The sequence below is a fragment of the Trachurus japonicus genome, chromosome 14, assembly GCF_045865225.1.
Source record: "Trachurus japonicus isolate A0001 chromosome 14, Traja_1.0".
NCBI lineage: Eukaryota > Metazoa > Chordata > Actinopteri > Carangiformes > Carangidae > Trachurus > Trachurus japonicus.
The window spans coordinates 7249107-7268621 of NC_140920.1; the positions used below are offsets into that span (position 1 = coordinate 7249107).

At 41.9% G+C, this 19515-nt stretch overlaps 1 protein-coding gene across 1 annotated transcript in view; it reads right to left on the reverse strand.

Moving 5' to 3' along the window:
- Window positions 1-1412: 1412 nt before the first annotated feature.
- The window catches only part of LOC146974145 (uncharacterized), a 179955-nt gene continuing 161852 nt past the window's right edge, over window positions 1413-19515 (reverse strand). The window contains exon 3 of the mRNA XM_085797265.1: window positions 1413-1427. The gene's annotated coding sequence lies outside the window, so the exon portion shown is untranslated. The remainder of the gene's footprint in view (window positions 1428-19515) is intronic.

Here is a 19515-nt window from a genome sequence, read left to right on the forward strand (position 1 = left end):
AGGCTCTTATCCGGCGCATAAACTATTCACTCATGTCCAATGAGTGAATGGATTATGAATGAGTGTAGTCCACTTCAGCGTAAAATGAAACACAAATGGCAGTTAAGCTAACTGGTCCCTCTCTGACTGAACTAAAATAAAACAAAAGCAGAGAAAAGAACATGGCTTTTTTTTTTTTATCTGAAAATGTAACCAATGCCATAATTTGGAAACATAAATCTTCTGCCTGTTCCGCAGTAATGAAATAAAAAAAACTCTGCAGATCAGAGTCCAGATTCTTGACTGTCAAGTTTACATCAGTAATATGAATTTCAGCAAAATCAGGGAAAGAAATTGCAAAGTAAATGTATTTGTTAAAACATCACATCTGGGGCGGTTCGAATCCCGCGTCGAGCGGCCCTTTCCTGCATGTCATTCCCCTCTCTCTGCCTCCCCATTTCCCGTCTCACTCTCACTGCACTATCCAATTAAAGGCAAAAAAGCCCATAAAAATATACTTTAAAAAAAACAAAAAATATCACATCTAAAAAGGGAAAGAAAACTGGATGTTGCATTGAAAATGAAAATACTGGTCTAAATTATGTGTAATTTGTGGGATGTCACAGCCTCCTGACCAGACGGATCTGATTATATACCTTTTGTTGAGTTTTAAGACAGCTTTGGCTGCACTGTAATCACATTATGTTTTTACTGATATCATGTAAACTTTTCCATCTTAGCCAGATGTGAAAATTGAAAATGCAATTAAAAAACAGGCAAAAGAAAAACTCTAAATGACACTGCACAGCGACTGTAATGTGTTATGTCACCAGCTGTGGTGAGCCAGACGCTCTCTTTCCTCTGTGATACCAGTATCGCATAATAATTCATCCTGTACAGGTGCAGTTTTGTTTTTTAAAGCAAAGAAGGTAAGTCATTTCTTTACCCAGTCGCTTGTGGTGTAGTATGTGTTGGTTGGTTCACTTAAAACTCTCTATATGATGGTCAACAATCTATTACTAATACTTAAACTGAAAAGTTATGAATTGCTGAGCAAAGATTTTCTTTATTAATCCATTCAGAGCTGTAGCAGACAAGTATCTCAGATCTTATGTAAACCAATTGTCCCCCTCCCTACAGGACGAGCCCCAAAGACAAAAGCTGAGACAGATTCCTGTTGTGAGAAAAGCAGCAGAAACTGCTTTCTAATTAACAGTCATAATAAATGCATTCATTTATCCAAATAAATAGTGTAATCCCTTCAGAAGTGCTTTGTGTTACAATTAAATATCAATAAATCACGACCCCATTAGGTTACATTAACATAATCACTGTAATTAGTGCAGTTAGTAGAAACAAACAGATGGGTTGTGTTTGTGTTGATGTTACCAGGTTAGATCTCCCCATGGCTGCAAGGAAGACTGCTTTATATATGTGGAAACAGAAAACTGACCTGGGACTTTCCAAATAATGAACAACTTTATTCTACCTCTAGTATTCAAATAAGAAAGTCTCAACTGCGTGTTTTCCAACCTGACAGATCGGCCGCGCATTTTATCATAATTTCTGCATCAGTTCCTGGAAAACAAACAAACAACGTGCAAGTGCGGATAAAGTCAGAATGATGAGTAGCAGCTCATCCCTCATCACTGTCCATGAGATGAATGACAGTGAAGCAGCTCTGTAGAGCCCCGGATATTTTTCTCTTTCTTGTCTCGACTTCATTTTCAACATTTTTAAAAACGGAGAAAGAAATATAATGGATGGATGGATGGATAAAAGCTTTGAGTGCTCCGAGGTCCCTGTTCCCCGCCAGACTGCCCTCTTATTCCCAGGGCGAACCATGAGTCAAACAAAACTCACACAAGCAAACGTGTGCGCACTAGTAAGCACTAACAAGGGCCTGTGTGCCAGTTTTGACAGCTGTGTTTGTGTGAAACCTTTGGGCGCCGCAACCTTAACCAGGCTGCCTGCCCATCCCCGCTGTTGGCCTGGCTCAAGCTGATGCTACATACACACACACACGTACATAAATAAACATAAACACTAAAAAAAAACAGCACATACGACATGAGAGTTGGCAAAAGGAGGAGACTTTTGTTGTTTTTTCCAGTTGACCCTGTGTTTCAAACACAGCCTAAAAAGGACATTTATCAGTGTTGGGCAGTGGGCACGTCACTTTATAGTTACTACGGTAGTTACTTTCCCCAAAAAGTAACTGAGATAGTTAGAATTACTACATGATAAAAGTAACTAATTACCAGGAAAAGTAACTGTTGCAGTTCCTTTTTATAAAATGCTCAAACATGTCCAATTACTTGGACTCGCCTCCCATTTACTTAAACTTTAACGTTCTGTTTGTTGTTTCTAGTATTAATATCTTTTTCAAGTATCCACTAAAAGTTCAGGAACATTTTAAAGCGATCTATATCTTATTGTTGTCTTGTTGTAGCTCTGAAAATAAAAGCTGTTATTTTGTAACGACGTCATTCCCATCACTGATAGTAATTATGAAGTTTCTACTCCAGATACATGCCATTATTCCCTACTTAGAGGAAAAAGGGGAGCACTTAGAGCCCCAGCCATCACCATCTCACAAGACACAGAGACCTAGAAATGACAGCAGTCTGTTGGAAGGTCACAGCCTGTGCACTACATATCCATTTGAGCTTTTTTGGCATGGCGATCTGCTATGATAATGGCTGCCCAGAGGGGGGACTCGCTGGATGGATGGAGCTGTTTTAATCTCAGAATGGCAGACCTCTGTGACCTTGTCAGGAGGTGTCCTAGGTCTGGGTGACGGACGAGATTCCCTACAGGCAACAGCACATACATAGCTTAGAGCACGGCTCGTCTCCGACGCAGTGGGTGAGTGTTTTGGGGGAGACAAAGATGAGATGGGGGAGCACGCAGAGCTCACTTCTCAGAGTCACAAGACACGGGGGAGAACGAAGCAGCTGTACAGAGATGCAAGATAAAGTCGGGGTATAGTGCGCCAGAAATAAGTCATGCAGGTATAAAGCAGCACATAACAGACAAAACCCAGAGATAGAAAAGCAGCCATTAGTATTCCACTGATGTGTGATAGCAGGCACTGATAAATAGCATACCAACCTATTTTCACTAAGAGAAATCGCTTCTTTGCAGCAGCTTCTTTTCAAAACTCAGAAAACAGAGATTATTATGGTAAAAGCATTATATAGGACACACACAGCTAAACTATGCACATATGCAACAGTCAAAGGATGTGTATTTTTACCCCTATAGAGCACAGTGAACATACAGAAGAAGGAAAAGTGGAAACAGCTCCTGAAGGTGTTTGAAAAGTTTCAGACACATCCACCATGAGCAAAGAGAATAAACAGCTGGATATTGGCAAAGTACCAACTGAGACCACAGTCATTATTTACCCTCAACTTTTTTAATTCACTTCTTGACTTTCTTCCCACAAGTTGAGGATTTGTAATTCTGAAGCCAACACTGTCTCACGCAGTGCACAAAGTAATGGCTGTCTTGTAACCTGGCCACAAGAACGATGTTTAATCCAATCAATTTATGAAAAAAAAAAAGTAATTTTCTCCTGCACACTCAGTGGCTGACAGAAGCCCGTGTTGAGCAGTCTTGGACATGTTTGAACATGTAAAAAATTCAGTGAAAACAATGTTAAATCCTCTCCAGAGAGGAGCAGGATGCAGCAGTGCAGACGTCAGCTCTTGTGGTTTGACCACAGGGTATTTCATTAGAAACTGAGGAGGGGGGTCGCTGTGACACGAGGACGATGTTAAGGAACGGCAGATGGATGGAAAGGTCAATTATTAAAATCTTGACTGATGGCTGCGGTATATAACCACACAGTTCAAACCCACAGAGAGACACTTCACATCCACTGTCCTTTCACCAAACGCAACCCTTTACATGTTCACACAAGTTCAATCAATGCACATCTAGACGTTTAATCTCTAATCTTTTGGCAGTGGTTTTTCTGTCAATGAGAGCAACTGAGGAGCTGCAGACACCGGAGACTCGTGTTTGCTCCTTTCAGCCATTCGAGCCTCCCTCAGGGACTACAGTTTTGGTGTCACTTCCACGTAGCGGACTGGATGGGACATTGTCACATGACCACACAGGGAGTAATGTGCTTTTCAGGGGAGGGTGCATACAGTCAATGGTAGGGAGATAATTAAAGGAGTGGAAAACCAAAATAACCGTCAAGGGCAGGATTATGTTGAATGGCTCCAGATTAACTTTTTTTCTTTTTTATTCGGAGCACAGTGGCCCCTAACTTAATATCTTATAGGAGCACAAGCAGAAAATTTAGGAGCACACACACTGTAAAGCGACTTGCAAAGCAAATATTCAATTTTTCTCTTCATTCATGATCCTCACACACATTGAACTGCCTGCACCGTCTCAAATTTTAGGGGCAGTCTGGACCCTAGAGGATCTAAATGTCGGTTTTGATTATTTTTAGATGAATTGCCCAGCCCTAGTTTTTTTGGCAGTGCTTTATCTGCACTCCTGGCACAGCTGTCGCACCAGAGTGATGCCAACAGAGAGGTTGCGTCATGTTGTCACCGTCTCCCACCTGTGTCTGAGCTGGTAGGATTGGGCTTGGTTTGGCGTTCACTTTGAGACACTCATCGTCCACCATGACAGGTCCATGTTTGACACTTTGAACAGCCTGCCTCATTTGAGAGAAGCGCTCATTCCAACTGTGCAGACTGTGCATGACGACAATGTCTGCAATTGTTTTAGACTCTCGTACGAGGGAATCGATCACAAGGATTTACAGGATTACTGTGTCAATGTGATGAAGTACCTTAATTTTTAAGTGCTTAATTTATTGAATTAAACTAAATACATTATCATCTCATTATTTTAACTATTGTGCTTTCCTAAAAATTGCTATATTACCCCACAGACAGTATTTTACTGCCCCCTACTGCGGCAATACAGAGAGATCATAAAGGTTTTCTATATGACATCCAGAGAATATAACTGAGGCTCATCCAGGCAGCTCACAGCTGAATCCTCACCGAAAATCTTCGCTCCCAAACTTAAACCCAGAGTGAATGTTTAACCATCTGTTAAAAGACATAATAGTAGATTAGGGTCCTGGTTAATTTGGCAACACCTGCTGTTACCGTAGCAACACAAGTGGCTCTTAATACAACGCAGCTGAGCAGCCACTTTGTCAGAAAACAACAAGTAACAAGCCGAGTTTACAAGAGAATAAAAGTAAATAAGAGCGGCTCGCTGCGTCTCCTTGTGCCATCACTGAAACATTTAGGAGAGATAACTTTGTTTGCATTGTGTTTTCTATAAACGTAATGATGATAGGTTAATTAATTTACATTATTGGAACATCAACTAGACAAAAAGACTAAATTCTCAGAAACAAAAACAGACAACACCGACAACAACATGTATTTCCTCTCTTGTTGAGCATGACGGTAATTTGGACTTGTTGATTGGCTTTCTGAAAAATAATCATTTAACATAACTCTGTAATTACTGCTGATTACTGAAGACTAAAATCAATTGATGTTATTTCCAGTGTCAGCGTTTATTCTAACACATGATTACATGACTGACTTAAGACAGCCAACAAAAGAAAATCAATTTCACACAGCTATTGATAATGCAGCAGCTTCATTGATTTAATATGATGTCTGTGTCTATGAGGCTGACTTAATTATACGCCACTCAATGTGCCGTCCTTCACTATTGTGGTGTAATTTTTCTTTGCATTGAGAAACTCAATTAATTACATGAACGGTGAAGAGCAAGCGGCAACGGGTTCAGGTTCAGAGAAATCAAGTTACAATTGTTAATCTGATCCAGGTGCTTAACTTCACCTACACATTCACCGATACCTAATCTGTTTCAAAAGTAAAAAGAACAAATAGGCCGACGACTGCATTCAGCTTTTATCTGCTCAGTGAAAGCAGCTAAGCTCGTTAGGGAAGGCTGGGAAAACACTGCTTTAACAACCTCTAAAAAAAGAAAATAGCTGTCCAATTAATGCTGAAATCTAAAGTATTGCTGTGATTGCTGAGTAATTTAAACCACAGTTCATAGACCAGTGTTTTCCTTAATGGCTGCAGTTGTTCAAATTAATTCAGAAATAAAACCGAAAAAATTACAATTGTACTTGCATGTTTTTATGACCGTAGTGCTGCTCAGGATCAGACTTCACAGACGTGTCCCTGCGTGAACTCAGTGGACGGCAGGATCACACCACGGACAGGTCACTGATCACTGACGGCGTCAACACATTTACAAACCTCATTCACACCTGTGGGCAATTAAATCTGTTGGTTGACAGTCAAAACTGCAATTAAACTCATGTTCCTCCTCCTGTGAAAACCCAGTGCGCGCCACATGTCACTGATTTAGGTTTGACAGCTTCTACACTACGTTACGTTTACACACGGACAAAAATACACACTCATCCCCCAAACATGCACAGTCACACAGAGTAAAGTAATTAGGGATGCACGGATTGTGAAATTCTGGGCAGATGCTGATGTTTAAAATAACAATTTGATGTTTCTTCTCTGTTGTTTATTCCTCTTTTGTGTAAAGGAAACAAAAAAAGATCTTGTATCCCTGGATCCTCTGTACTTCTGTCTGTTTGTCCCTTCATTAATGATCTCATAGGGCCTTAAATTAAAGCAGAAGTAAGTGATATATTTGTGTTAATATAAGTCTTAAATAGTTATATCTTCCAACAGCAATCACTTACATAGAGTGTTTGGTCTGAAACACGGGTCTGTCAGTCACTCTGCTCTGCTCTGAGCCGAGGAGAAAACATTTATCGTATCCTACAGTCAGGGTACGAAATTAAGAAAATATTTTGGGGGCAATTTTGGCCCCCACAGTCCAAAAAGTGGGGGCATTTTCAAAATACTTGGGGGCCATTTCATATATATATATATATATATATATATATATATATATATATATAAATAACAAACTATAAGCTATATAAACGCCTATCATAGTCTATAAACGATATAAATAATGGGTTATATAAAGTTATGGTTGGTCAATATTAGATATTAGATATTACCAGTAATATGAGAATATCACTGGTAGGTAGGGCTGGGCGATGTGGGGGGGCTGTTGTGAACTCAACAGTCGTTCTGGGGTGAGCAGCCAGGGCCGTTGTATAGGGGAGAAAGGTGATGATAATTCTAGTGGCCCATGCAGCGCCCAGTAGGGCCCACAAAAAACCCCAGTAGTCTAATCTTTGTATAACTGAATTATTCTGCATAAGACCCTGACTAATACTCATAGTAATGCTGCATTAGCATCAAAACAAAGTAGGCTAAATAAAAAAATGATAATACATACGTAGTCTAAGCAAAAAAGTGGAAACGTGAGGGGGCAGGGGCCCACTTTAGTATTCTTTCAGGGGGCCCAGAATTCCTAGTAACGGCCCTGTGAGCAGCAGAGCGGCCGCACCGTGACCACGGTCCACTCCAACTGCCTGGTGTCCCCATTGCGCACCATGCGTCTTTTCAGTCACTCGTCCGAGTTCTCCTTACTTTTTCTTTTGAGACAACATTCATTCTCTCTCTTTCTTTTATTTTTTATTTTACCGGCGGTGTCAGCTGATGTGCCCGTCTGCAGCAACCCAAACAAATACACGTGTTGACTGGCTCTATTCCAGCCACATGATTGGTTCGGCACGGCGCAACTCTCAATATCATTGGCTATTTGTATTGTTTGCCAAAACATGGATGAATGAAACCTATCGACCATGTCTCATATTTCTATTGAGGAAAAGTTATTTCACAATTTCTACCGTTTTATCACCCAGCCCTAAGTGGGCTATTGTCCCCCTCCTACCTGGGAAACAGGAGGGAGACACAGCTCTAACTACACAACACCGGACTGAGAGCCGCATGTTGCAGTGACGTTATAAGATTATTATTTTTTTTAAACCCTGCAAATAATAAGCCGACGAAAAGGTGCAACTTGCCACTTAACTTTTTGTCGATGTAGGCTATTATTTGCTGGGGCTTTCAGGGGGATTCACTGTGGGCCACCGCCAGTCTGATCAGGTCCATCGCAGCACAGCAGCTGCAGCACTGCCCCGCTGTCACATGACTCTCACGTATCAGCGCAATCTCGTTTACATCAGGAGAATAATGAGGCGCGACGGTAAATTAATGAAAATAAATTTATGATAATGTATAGATATAAATATATTTGTTTTGAAAATTTGGGGACAATTTTGGCCCCAGGATCATGATTTTTGGGGGCATTCTTGGTAAAATTTGGGGCCAAATGGCCCATGGCCCCCGCTAATTTCCGACGCTGCCTACAGTTTTTATCCAATGAGGAGAGAGAACGGCATGCAGGGCTGTGTGTGCAGCCAAGGGACGCCGTGAATGTGGCGACGTAGGGACGAGGGCTGTTATGGTGCGTTCAAGGAAACTCGTATTTTTCCGACCGTGAAGTCGTACCAGTTCGATCTGGTACGAGTTCACCGGTCGGAAGTTACGAGTGGCCGTTATAGTGACTTTCACAGGTAAAACAGGTCGGAAAAACACGAGTGGGTTGCCTGGAACGCTACAAAGTCGTAAGTTGTGACTTGAAGCTGTAATTTACGATTTCAAAAGCCTGCCTGGAACGCAGCATTAGCGAAAACGACCGGACCACTTACTTCTGCTTTAATGAAGCTTTAAAGAAGCGAAAATAAGCAGTGTCATTGATATAACTGAGGCCTGGACTACACGAATACGATATATTCCTAAACGCACATTTTTCTGTCCAATTGGGCCTCTCAACCACACAAACACGGCGATTTCACCCACATAAACGGAGATCTTTTTAAACGGATAAAAAAAGTGGAGAAATTAGAAAATATCCGATTGAGTTATCCGAGTTAAACGGAGTTGGCGACAAGCCGTTCACACATGCATGGAAGCAAAACGGTTGCCAACAACAATGGCTAGTGCTGCTTTGCACTTTTAGCAGTGTTTCCCATTCATTCACGAATAGATTTTTCGCCGCTCATTCGTGTCCGCATAGCGCTGCTTCTCCTTTATTGTCGTTCACACACAGACAGAGAGAGAGAGAGAGAGAGAAGCGCGCATGCATGACAGTAGTGCACGGTTTATAATATAATACATCCATGTTTAAAATCCGCCGTTTGACTGCTTCTTCTGGACCATTTGACTGCGCTCATACCGTTCTTCTTCTGTGGTATTTTACATTTTGCTGATCGCCACCACTGGCCGGGCATGGCGTTTCAGGCTTCAGAGGCGATCGTTTTCAGTTTTGCCTCTTCGTATGAACAGAGATATTTCTGTGGTGTGGACAGAGTTTTTTTTTTTAAACTAAGACGAAAATATCCGCATAAAAAAATATCCATATACGTGTAGTCCAGGCCTGAGTCACATCCCACATTCCAGCTGAAATCATCCAGACATGTGTTGAATCATCACGTCAGACTATAAATTTAGCTTTAAAATGCAAAATAGCACTAGTAGACACACAACACAACACAGGTGAAGAGCTGTTGTGATACTGGTCTGAAACAAAACACACTGATTGAGGCCATCTATCATGTGACTCATACATAAAACATTGGACATGTATAGAAACGCAGCCCATTTTCTCCCACCGCAGTCGAAGCCTTCATGTTTATGTAAACATGTGGCACCGCTCCATATCTGTACACCAGGTTTTTGTACGTCACTAATGAGCAACAGCAGGATCTCCCTGCTCTGCCTTTGCGTTTCATTCTGCTCAAGGTTAATTGTTTTTTTCAAAGGCAGACATGAACGGCTTGTAACGTAAGTGGCATGTTCACGCAGCTGTTGGTACATGTTTGTGTTCGTATACATGTGTGTGTGTGCATGTCTACCACTGCCACACCGAATCAACATCACAATTAATGTCAAATCATAAATAAAACAGGCCTCCATATGTTTTCCACACCTCTACACACGGTGACAAACACACACACATACACACAAATGCAGTCTGTAAGTGTAACACTCGGCTGTGTTCTCGCATGAATAAACAATCGGTCCACGTCAATCAGTCAAATGTAGTCGCACAAAAACAGGGAAAAACAAAACCATATGTAAACTGTTTTATCTGGTGTGAAACCAGTGGTGAGGATCTCCAAGTCAAGACAAAGATTTGGAGGCAGCTGTCTTTTCATTTTTAAATGAAGCCACCAAAGAGTAAACATGTGTCAATGTTGATTCTTTAATTGTAAGGATTTATATTCTACAGGGTATATACGCAAATCTTTGAGTCAATTTACTACCATTTAATACCTTTTTTCACTACCTTCAGATTTTTTTTAATACCACCACGACATCGAGTTGCACCAACAGACCTGCAAACTCCAGAGAGTAAAAAGGGTGACAAGGTCCGAAAAACCAAACCAACCCCCCCCCCCCGGGAGAAAATTTTTGTGATTTTAATATGCAAGTTATGCTTTTTGGAGCGTTCCCAGTTAAACAGAGAGCAAATCTCTCATTAAAAAGACAGCTTTGAGAGAATAAGTACACCTCAATCAGGTGGGGTCAGCTGCAGAAAATGTTCACATTATTTGACTAAAAATGATGCATCAGTTTGGATGACCACATGACCTGTGGCTTTCAGCTTTCTATGATTATATTTAGCCTACTGTTTACAGCTGAGAATATCAGGTATTGTCCCCCCTCCATTAAATACAGTGCTGTGAAAAAGTATTTGCCCCCTTCCTGATTTCTTACTTTTTTGCAGATTTGTCACACAATGTTTTTATTTATTTGTATAATATTTTGATGGGGCAGCCATCTTGGGAAGGTTTTCACCACTGTTCCAAGCTTTCTCCATTAGTGGATAAAGGCTCTCACCATGGATCACTGGAGCCTGGATGTGAAGAGTGAAATTGAACCAGCTTTCCAAAAAAAATAAAAAGGTTTATCAAAGTTAGTTCATGATTTAACAAGAGGGGGCAATTACTTTTTCACATAGGATCAGGTAGGTTTGCATAGCTTTTTTCCCCTTAATAAATGAAATCATAATTTAAAAAGTGCATTTTATATTTACCGTACTTCGGTCATCTTTGTCTAGGCTATTAAAAGTTGTTTGATGACTAATAACAAGTTTGAGTAAGAAATCAGGAAGGGGAAAATACTTGTTCACAGCATTGTATGTAGCCTGGGGGTTGAAAATCACAGCACATAAAATGAGTGTGTATCACGTCTTTCCACATACGTTCTTCCTTCGCCTTTCAAACGGAGCAGAACCGGTCTGACAGAACACCAGCGGTAGAAGCAGGTATGGAGCTGTGTGCCGCGAACGTGCATGAAAAAACAAGCACGGCGAATGTGCGGCGCGGCGCGCCGCGTGCATAACTCGCGCCCACATTGAAAGTGTGTGAGCAAAAGACGCTACAGCTGAATGGCCCCGATGCACACACACACGCTTATCCAAGGCGCCTGTCATCATAGTTTTCTGCGTTCCACCGATACATCAGATAACTTCCCGCGTGTCGTTTCAAAATAAAAGCTGTCCGATATGTTTATCAAGACTCTATCACCCCCCCCCCCCCCCTTTGAAAAACTCCCCGGTTCTGCACGATTCACGTAAACGACCCAGTTGACCAGAAAAACGGCGATTATAGCCGAAAGGTGACTAGTTTGCAGGTCAGAAAGATTTTATGACATGTACATAGATTTTATCATCCAACACTTACTTACATCATTACCATTACCCAGGAGACTCGGTTGCACAACAGGGCATCATCCATAAGTCATCAGGAACATTTGATCAAAAATAAAATATCTTATCATGCCTTTCTCAATCACCAGCCTCTCTCCCCTGATCCCACCCTCACCTGCCCCCCCCCCCCCCCTCACTCACTCACCTCACTCCACCTCCCTCCCTCCCTCCCTCACCCAGTTTGCCTCGCTCCGTCTTCCTTCCTCACCTCCCTCCCTCACCCAACTCACCTCACTAACTCTTTAAATAAATACCTGGTTCTGTCTCTACCGTCACAGAACACAGTGGTAGGCCATATATATGTTTTTTTTTTTACATCAGTGTGAAAAGTTTCAACAATGTCCGCACATCTGCACCGTCGGTCTGTGTCTCACGTGCGTTCCATCTGACCTCAGCTCTCAGTAGAACAGCCCCGGCTGCAGAACCAAATCAAAGGGGGGGCATTGCATCTTTTCAGGGGGGCGCACTTTTAAAAAATATTTCTTTACTATCTAATAGAGTGTCGCCCCCCCCCTCACAAGCACACACACACGCACCACTTGCAATAGGGGGGTTTGGGGGCAGTCCCCCAGAAAAAAAAAAATTTAACACATAAATGAGGCATTCTGGTGCACTCTGAGGAGAAATAGGGGGAAAGGACAACATTGCTTCAGATAAAAAACAAAACAAAAACAAAACAGATTCAGTAGCCTACTGACTGGGGTTCCTATCATTGTAATGGCAAGAATGGCTAGAGTGTATGAAACTGGTCTGGGGAGCTGTGGCTGGAGAACAAAAACAAAACTCAGTTTTTAAATCTTTCGCCCTGGACCAGCCTTCAAGGGCCTGATTCCTCTGCTTCACCATGGAACTCACTGTCTCCTTCCACTTCTGCCCTATTTTCATCTTTATGTTGATAGCTGCAGCTACTGTCAGATAGCCTATTAATATAAGACCCACACATGTTTTAGCTTTATACTGCTGAATAGCCTAATTGGAGCGGACATGTCCTGAGATTTTCACCCTTCTATGATTATAGAATAAAGCCTTTTACAGCATGTACACACGCAGCACGAGTACACACACACACGCGAGCACACGCACACACACACGCGAGCACACGCACACACACACGCGAGCACACGCACACACACACGCAAGCACACGCACACACACACACACACACACACACACACACCTGTTATGGTTCTCCTGCTCAGCTGTCTCTCGTGCCTCGGGTTGCTGCTTTGTCCTACCAGAGGTAGTTTTAGTTTGTGGCGGTGGGCGGAAAAGAATTTCCTAATATCAGTTTTTAATTCGCCTACACGTTTCCTCTCGCTCCCAGACGGCAGTGTGAATGTAAACAAACTTCCGCGCGTCACTTGCAGCAGCACGTACGCGTCACGTGACACAAGCCGAGACGTAGCCTATCTTCCATAATGAATTAAATCATAATGAAATATTTTTTTGTATTTTAAATTTTACTGATTTCAGTTAACTGAATATGAATTAATACAATGTGACACACAAAACAAATTATGACTCCTCCCCAAACAAAATTCAGCAGGAAAAAAAACTCATTGCTCCTCTGACAGCCAATGGGGGGGCAAGGAGGCACGGGCGGGGGGGCACTGCCCCCCTAATTGACCCCCTGACGCCGGGGCTGCAGTAGAAGCTGCAGCTGCTGCAGGTGTCTGTATCTGTAGCGCTTCGGGGCTTCCTGCCCTTTCAAACGGAGCAGACCCGGACCCGGTCCGACTAAACACCGGGCTGGCGGTAGAAGGTTCATGGAGCTGTGAGCCGCGAGTGCATGAAAAAAGAGCACATCGGATGTGCGGCGCGTGACGTGCAGCTACATTGACACACACATAGGCTACATCAAGGCGCCTGTCATCTCAATTTAAGTCTTCTGCAAACTTGCATTTTCCCATATTCGAAACGTTTTGCCACACGTTAAAATCCGAAGAGATTCACTAGCACTTCTATCCGCCTGACAACTATGCGCGCGAAGATGATTTTAGATTTCTAGCGGCCAATGAATACAATGAATTGATATGACGTAAATATCATTCCTTTTTTTTTTGAAGTAGCGGCGCAAGCAAGTAATGCTTTATTTATTTTATTACGCCTATTTCATCAAAATAAAACCAGTCATTGTCCAAAAGAAAAAAAAATAATACCTATTCTTTAAAATTAATACCTTTGGACCAAATTTATCACTTTTTAAGGCCATTAAATTTTGCTTTTTTGATTTATCACTTTTTAATACTTTTTAAAACCCCGCGGACACCCTGTTCTAGTGTCAGAAATGTTCTAGTTGCAGTTTGTCCACCGTGATGATCAATAAACTGAATATATTCAGGTTTTGGTTAGCTGGGACTGTAAGAAAATGTTTATTCATCTCACTATATTTTGTACCTTAAGGAACTAAATGATTGACTGTGCATATTAATCACCAATGAAAATCATCATTAGTTCAATGCCAACAATGCCACAGACAGATTCTTTCAGTGCTATGATTGGATTCAAACCTTGGATGGACAAGGGATTTAATAAAAAATAATAATAAACAGGTCTGTATAATGAAATATTTTCCTGTTCTTTCTTCTATAGTCTGGGACCTTTATGAATTCCCAAAACAAAAACCACAACCAAAAGCACCAGCAGTCTTTTATGAGATAGTACGAGCGGGTTCTGCCTCATTTTCGCTGAGTAAATGTCATTCAGATTGCAGCCACAGTCTGTACGTAGAGCTCCTGATTTACTAGGGCAGCAGCTGACACACACACACACACACACACACACACACACACACACACACACACAAACACACAAAGGACTGACCTCCAGACTCATTATGTGAGTGAAAGAAGTCACAGACACAGGGAATTCATAAAATCACTGAACTCGGAGCAAGAGGAGGAAGGAATGGGTTCATTATTCATCTCCATTTTGGATCTGGTTCCAACAATGAGACCCATACGAATTACAAATAACACACAAACTGTGAATCAAGGTTTGTATGTCACATGAAGCAGATCAGGTCAAATTTGCATATAAAGGACAAATCAGAGTAAACCCTCTCTCTTAATTATCTAGATGAAAGAAGGCTCTTTAGATAGACTCTGACATCTTCTAGCCTAAAACCAAACTATACGATGAACACTGTTGGAGCACAAATGACATGCTGGCGACTCGGCAGCCTTCCTGATAACTTCATCTAATGAACTGAAGGAGCTGGAAGCCTGTTGTATATATATATGTGGGAGTGTGAGAAGCTCCAGGTGTTCTGGGAAGAGCTTCTTGAACCGATTTCAAAATCACCACCGAGAAGCCAAACTGTGTGTTTATTAAAAATCCAGTACACACCCTGAAGATTTTCCAGTAAACTCATTAGTTAAACCAATAATATTCTAAACTTGTAATTGCTTTCAAATGGAAGGGCATTCAAAAACCCAAAGGATTTAGGAGTTTGCAGTTTGGCCTCAGAATATTTTTTCAATTTGTAGAGACGCGTCAGATATTGAACTTCAGACACTCCAACTTCTTCACACAATAAAGTTGTTTTCCACTTACAGGTAAAAGCCAGTGAATTAGAATATTTTGAAAAACTTGATTTATTTCAGTAATTGCATTCAAAAGGTGTAACTTGTACATTATATTTATTCATTGCACACAGACTGATGCATTCAAATGTTTATTTCATTTAATTTTGATGATTTGAAGTGGCAACAAATGAAAATCCAAAATTCCGTGTGTCACAAAATTAGAATATTACTTAAGGCTAATACAAAAAAGGGATTTTTAGAAATGTTGGCCAACTGAAAAGTATGAAAATGAAAAATATGAGCATGTACAATACTCAATACTTGGTTGGAGCTCCTTTTGCCTCAATTACTGCGTTAATGCGGCGTGGCATGGAGTCGATGAGTTCCTGGCACTGCTCAGGTGTTATGAGAGCCCAGGTTGCTCTGATAGTGGCCTTCAATTCTTCTGCGTTTTTGGGTCTGGCATTCTGCATCTTCCTTTTCACAATACCCCACAGATTTTCTATGGGGCTAAGGTCAGGGGAGTTGGCTGGCCAATTTAGAACAGAAATACCATGGTCCGTAAACCAGGCACGGGTAGATTTTGCGCTGTGTGCAGGCGCCAAGTCCTGTTGGAACTTGAAATCTCCATCTCCATAGAGCAGGTCAGCAGCAGGAAGCATGAAGTGCTCTAAAACTTGCTGGTATACGGCTGCGTTGACCCTGGATCTCAGGAAAGTGTAAAGTGTAAAGTAAAGTGTAAAGTTTCCACCATCAGTGATGGTTTGGGGTGCCATGTCATCTGCTGATGTCGGTCCACTCTGTTTCCTGAGATCCAGGGTCAACGCAGCCGTATACCAGCAAGTTTTAGAGCACTTCATGCTTCCTGCTGCTGACCTGCTCTATGGAGATGGAGATTTCAAGTTCCAACAGGACTTGGCGCCTGCACACAGCGCAAAATCTACCCGTGCCTGGTTTACGGACCATGGTATTTCTGTTCTAAATTGGCCAGCCAACTCCCCTGACCTTAGCCCCATAGAAAATCTGTGGGGTATTGTGAAAAGGAAGATGCAGAATGCCAGACCCAAAAACGCAGAAGAGTTGAAGGCCACTATCAGAGCAACCTGGGCTCTCATAACACCTGAGCAGTGCCAGGAACTCATCGACTCCATGCCACGCCGCATTAACGCAGTAATTGAGGCAAAAGGAGCTCCAACCAAGTATTGAGTATTGTACATGCTCATATTTTTCATTTTCATACTTTTCAGTTGGCCAACATTTCTAAAAATCCCTTTTTTGTATTAGCCTTAAGTAATATTCTAATTTTGTGACACACGGAATTTTGGATTTTCATTTGTTGCCACTTCAAATCATCAAAATTAAATGAAATAAACATTTGAATGCATCAGTCTGTGTGCAATGAATAAATATAATGTACAAGTTACACCTTTTGAATGCAATTACTGAAATAAATCAAGTTTTTCAAAATATTCTAATTCACTGGCTTTTACCTGTATATTACAGAAAGAATCAGATCTGTGAATAGCTAAGTCAGATGAGAGGATGACCTGACCTGACTATACAACACTCTGTAACTCTGACATGTATGAAATTAGACACAATCCGAAAGATGTAAATTATGCATTGTAAATTCTGTAAATGTATTTTTTTCACCCTCTTCAACATAACCATTTATGTACCAGATTAAAATGAAATACTGATTAAAACAGTAGTGTTAAAACTATTCAAATTTTAATGATGCCTGTCTATAGTCACTGGATTCCCTCAAGACGTGTTAATAAACACTCTTAATATGCAGAAATGAAAATCTTTTACATTACACAAAATGAAAGCAGTCCATAGGTGCCACAAAGCCTGAAGGCTCGACACGGCAGCGGATGTGGGAGGAAAATGCTAATGCTTAATAATGAAAATCACTGAAAGCTAACTGGCTCACACATGTGAGAAAACGTTCATGTCAGCTATAAATAATATAAACACACTGATTTCCCTCAGTGAGGTAGTGGCCTTTTGGTGTCATGTTATCATGAGAAAATGAAAAAAAAAAAGACTGCAGCATTACCAGCTTATACAATGTTTTACTGTACGGTGATATTCATTTCATCAAACCCGCTCCAGAAAAGCAGAAAGAAAAGTGATGAAAAACCAAGTGGCATGCTTTGCGAAAAACTGCAACAAGAACATTTTTCCATAAAGAAAGAGTCCAAAAACCTGAATATTGTTTGGTGTTTTTCAAACATCTACAGCTTCAGCATATTTTCACATAGAGACTCCATTTAAACTTAAAAATGTAGACATAAGTCTCATCTATTGGCGCTGCTTTCCAAATTTTGATAGATTTTATAGTTTTTGATCAATTAATCATTATGATCATTTTTGGAGAATGTTGAGATTATAATGGGTGTGTAAGTCTGAAATTGACAAAAAAAAATGTATTTACACGCTGCTCCCGTCCACAAATTACACTCTACACACGTGAATTTTTCCACAGTTGTAGACAAATTTATCTTCTGTCTCACAAAGTGCTCATGAACTATGGGCCTCTGAGTGAGACCAGGTCCCATCCAGCTGCCCATTAACAAAACAAAATCAGCAGCCAATTTCCTGAGAAAACCAGAAGTGCCTCTTTCTTTTGGCTCGTGAGGTTTTACAAAAATATTTACTCTAGAAACACCAAAAACATATCAATGTGTTCGGGAAGGTCTCCGGTCGCTCGCGGTCTGCTTCTTGTTCTGATAGGAGCTACCGTTTTGTCACAATGGCCTTCATTTATTAAACTTGCGTACACCAAAAAAATGGGTGTACACCAAATTCACCGCAAGGATCGGCATTTATTAATCTGAGCGTGAGCGTACGGTACGCACAAATCTCACGCCAGCTCTGACCAGGTGTACGCACATTTGGAACCAGCGTAGAACATGCAGGAAGGAGTGCTGCTGTGTCAGAATGATTATTAAACCATAGTCTAATAACGCAGCGATGTGGACCACATGTTGTTGTTGTTTATATTGATAAAAAGATAAAAAAGTTGCCAAAAAAAAAAAAAGAAACGATAAAACCAAGTCCGTGTTGAAAATATAACTCGAGTTTTATTTTGGGCAACTGAGATGAATTAAAAACCACGACGTGACAGATGCTCGTTAGCTGTGTCAACAGAAACAGTCAATGACAGACAGACCTGTTATTGTAGATCACACACACACAAACTTCCAACATCTCCTGCACCAGAGCATGACCGGACGGTCTCTCTCTCTGCCGGACACCGGCACCCGGGGGGGGGGGGGCGCTACCTGTCCAGGTCCAGCTGATCTCGGCGGAGTGTTTTTCTTTTCTTTCTTTTTTTCCCGTCACCGGGACCTGTCAGCGGGAGATCGAGCCGGTGTTTCACATCCCTCCATCAGCCGAACCATGCCAGCGGTGCTGATGGTCATAAAGTAGCGTTCGCAGCAGTAATATGCCTATGATTTCTCCTCAGTCACTTGTGTTTAGTAAACTGCAGGAGCATTTCATGAGATCGCTGGGTTTCCTGACGTGGTCGGTGACACGTGCGTCTGCAGCCTCCATCCACCGGGATGACGCTTATCAATCACAAAAACTATCAATCTATCAATGTCCAGATATTTAATGTTGCCGCCCTCTCCCTGTTCAACGCGGTAACGCCAGTAAAGTCCCTCTTCTTGGCCGTCTTCCGTGTCTCCATGTCGTAAAAGGGGCAGGGCGACGCCTCTAAAGCAGGAATATATCGGGGCGTGACATTTAAATTACGCTCGTTTTCAGCCGCCGGATTTATCACCACCACGCCAGTTCTACGCCGAAATCAGCAGCGTACACACTTTTAGTAAATCACACGTGACCAGGGCTTGAAATTAGCGGTCGCCACTCGCCATTTGCGACCCAGATTCCTCTGTGGCGAGACAAAAATCTGTCTCGCCACTTGGCGAGCTAGAAAAAAAGAGACTCCCAATCTGTTTCCAGGGTTTCCCCCAGTGTATTATAAGCTTATAGTCACCTGACAACGTCACAACTTAGTCGCGCATAACGGGACACGCCACGGACATCATGCTTATCAGACCGCTGCTTCACAGCTGACCGAGAGGAACGCACCGAGCCCAGTTAACATGAGCCGAGCCGCGGCTCCAAGAGGCTCAGTCAGCTGCTGTAGCTGGTAGCTGTTAGCTGTTAGCACGCCGGAGTCGGTGGTCGGACTATCCGACGGACGGACGGACGGGTGGGTATTTGAACACTGTACAATCAGCGCGATATAGCG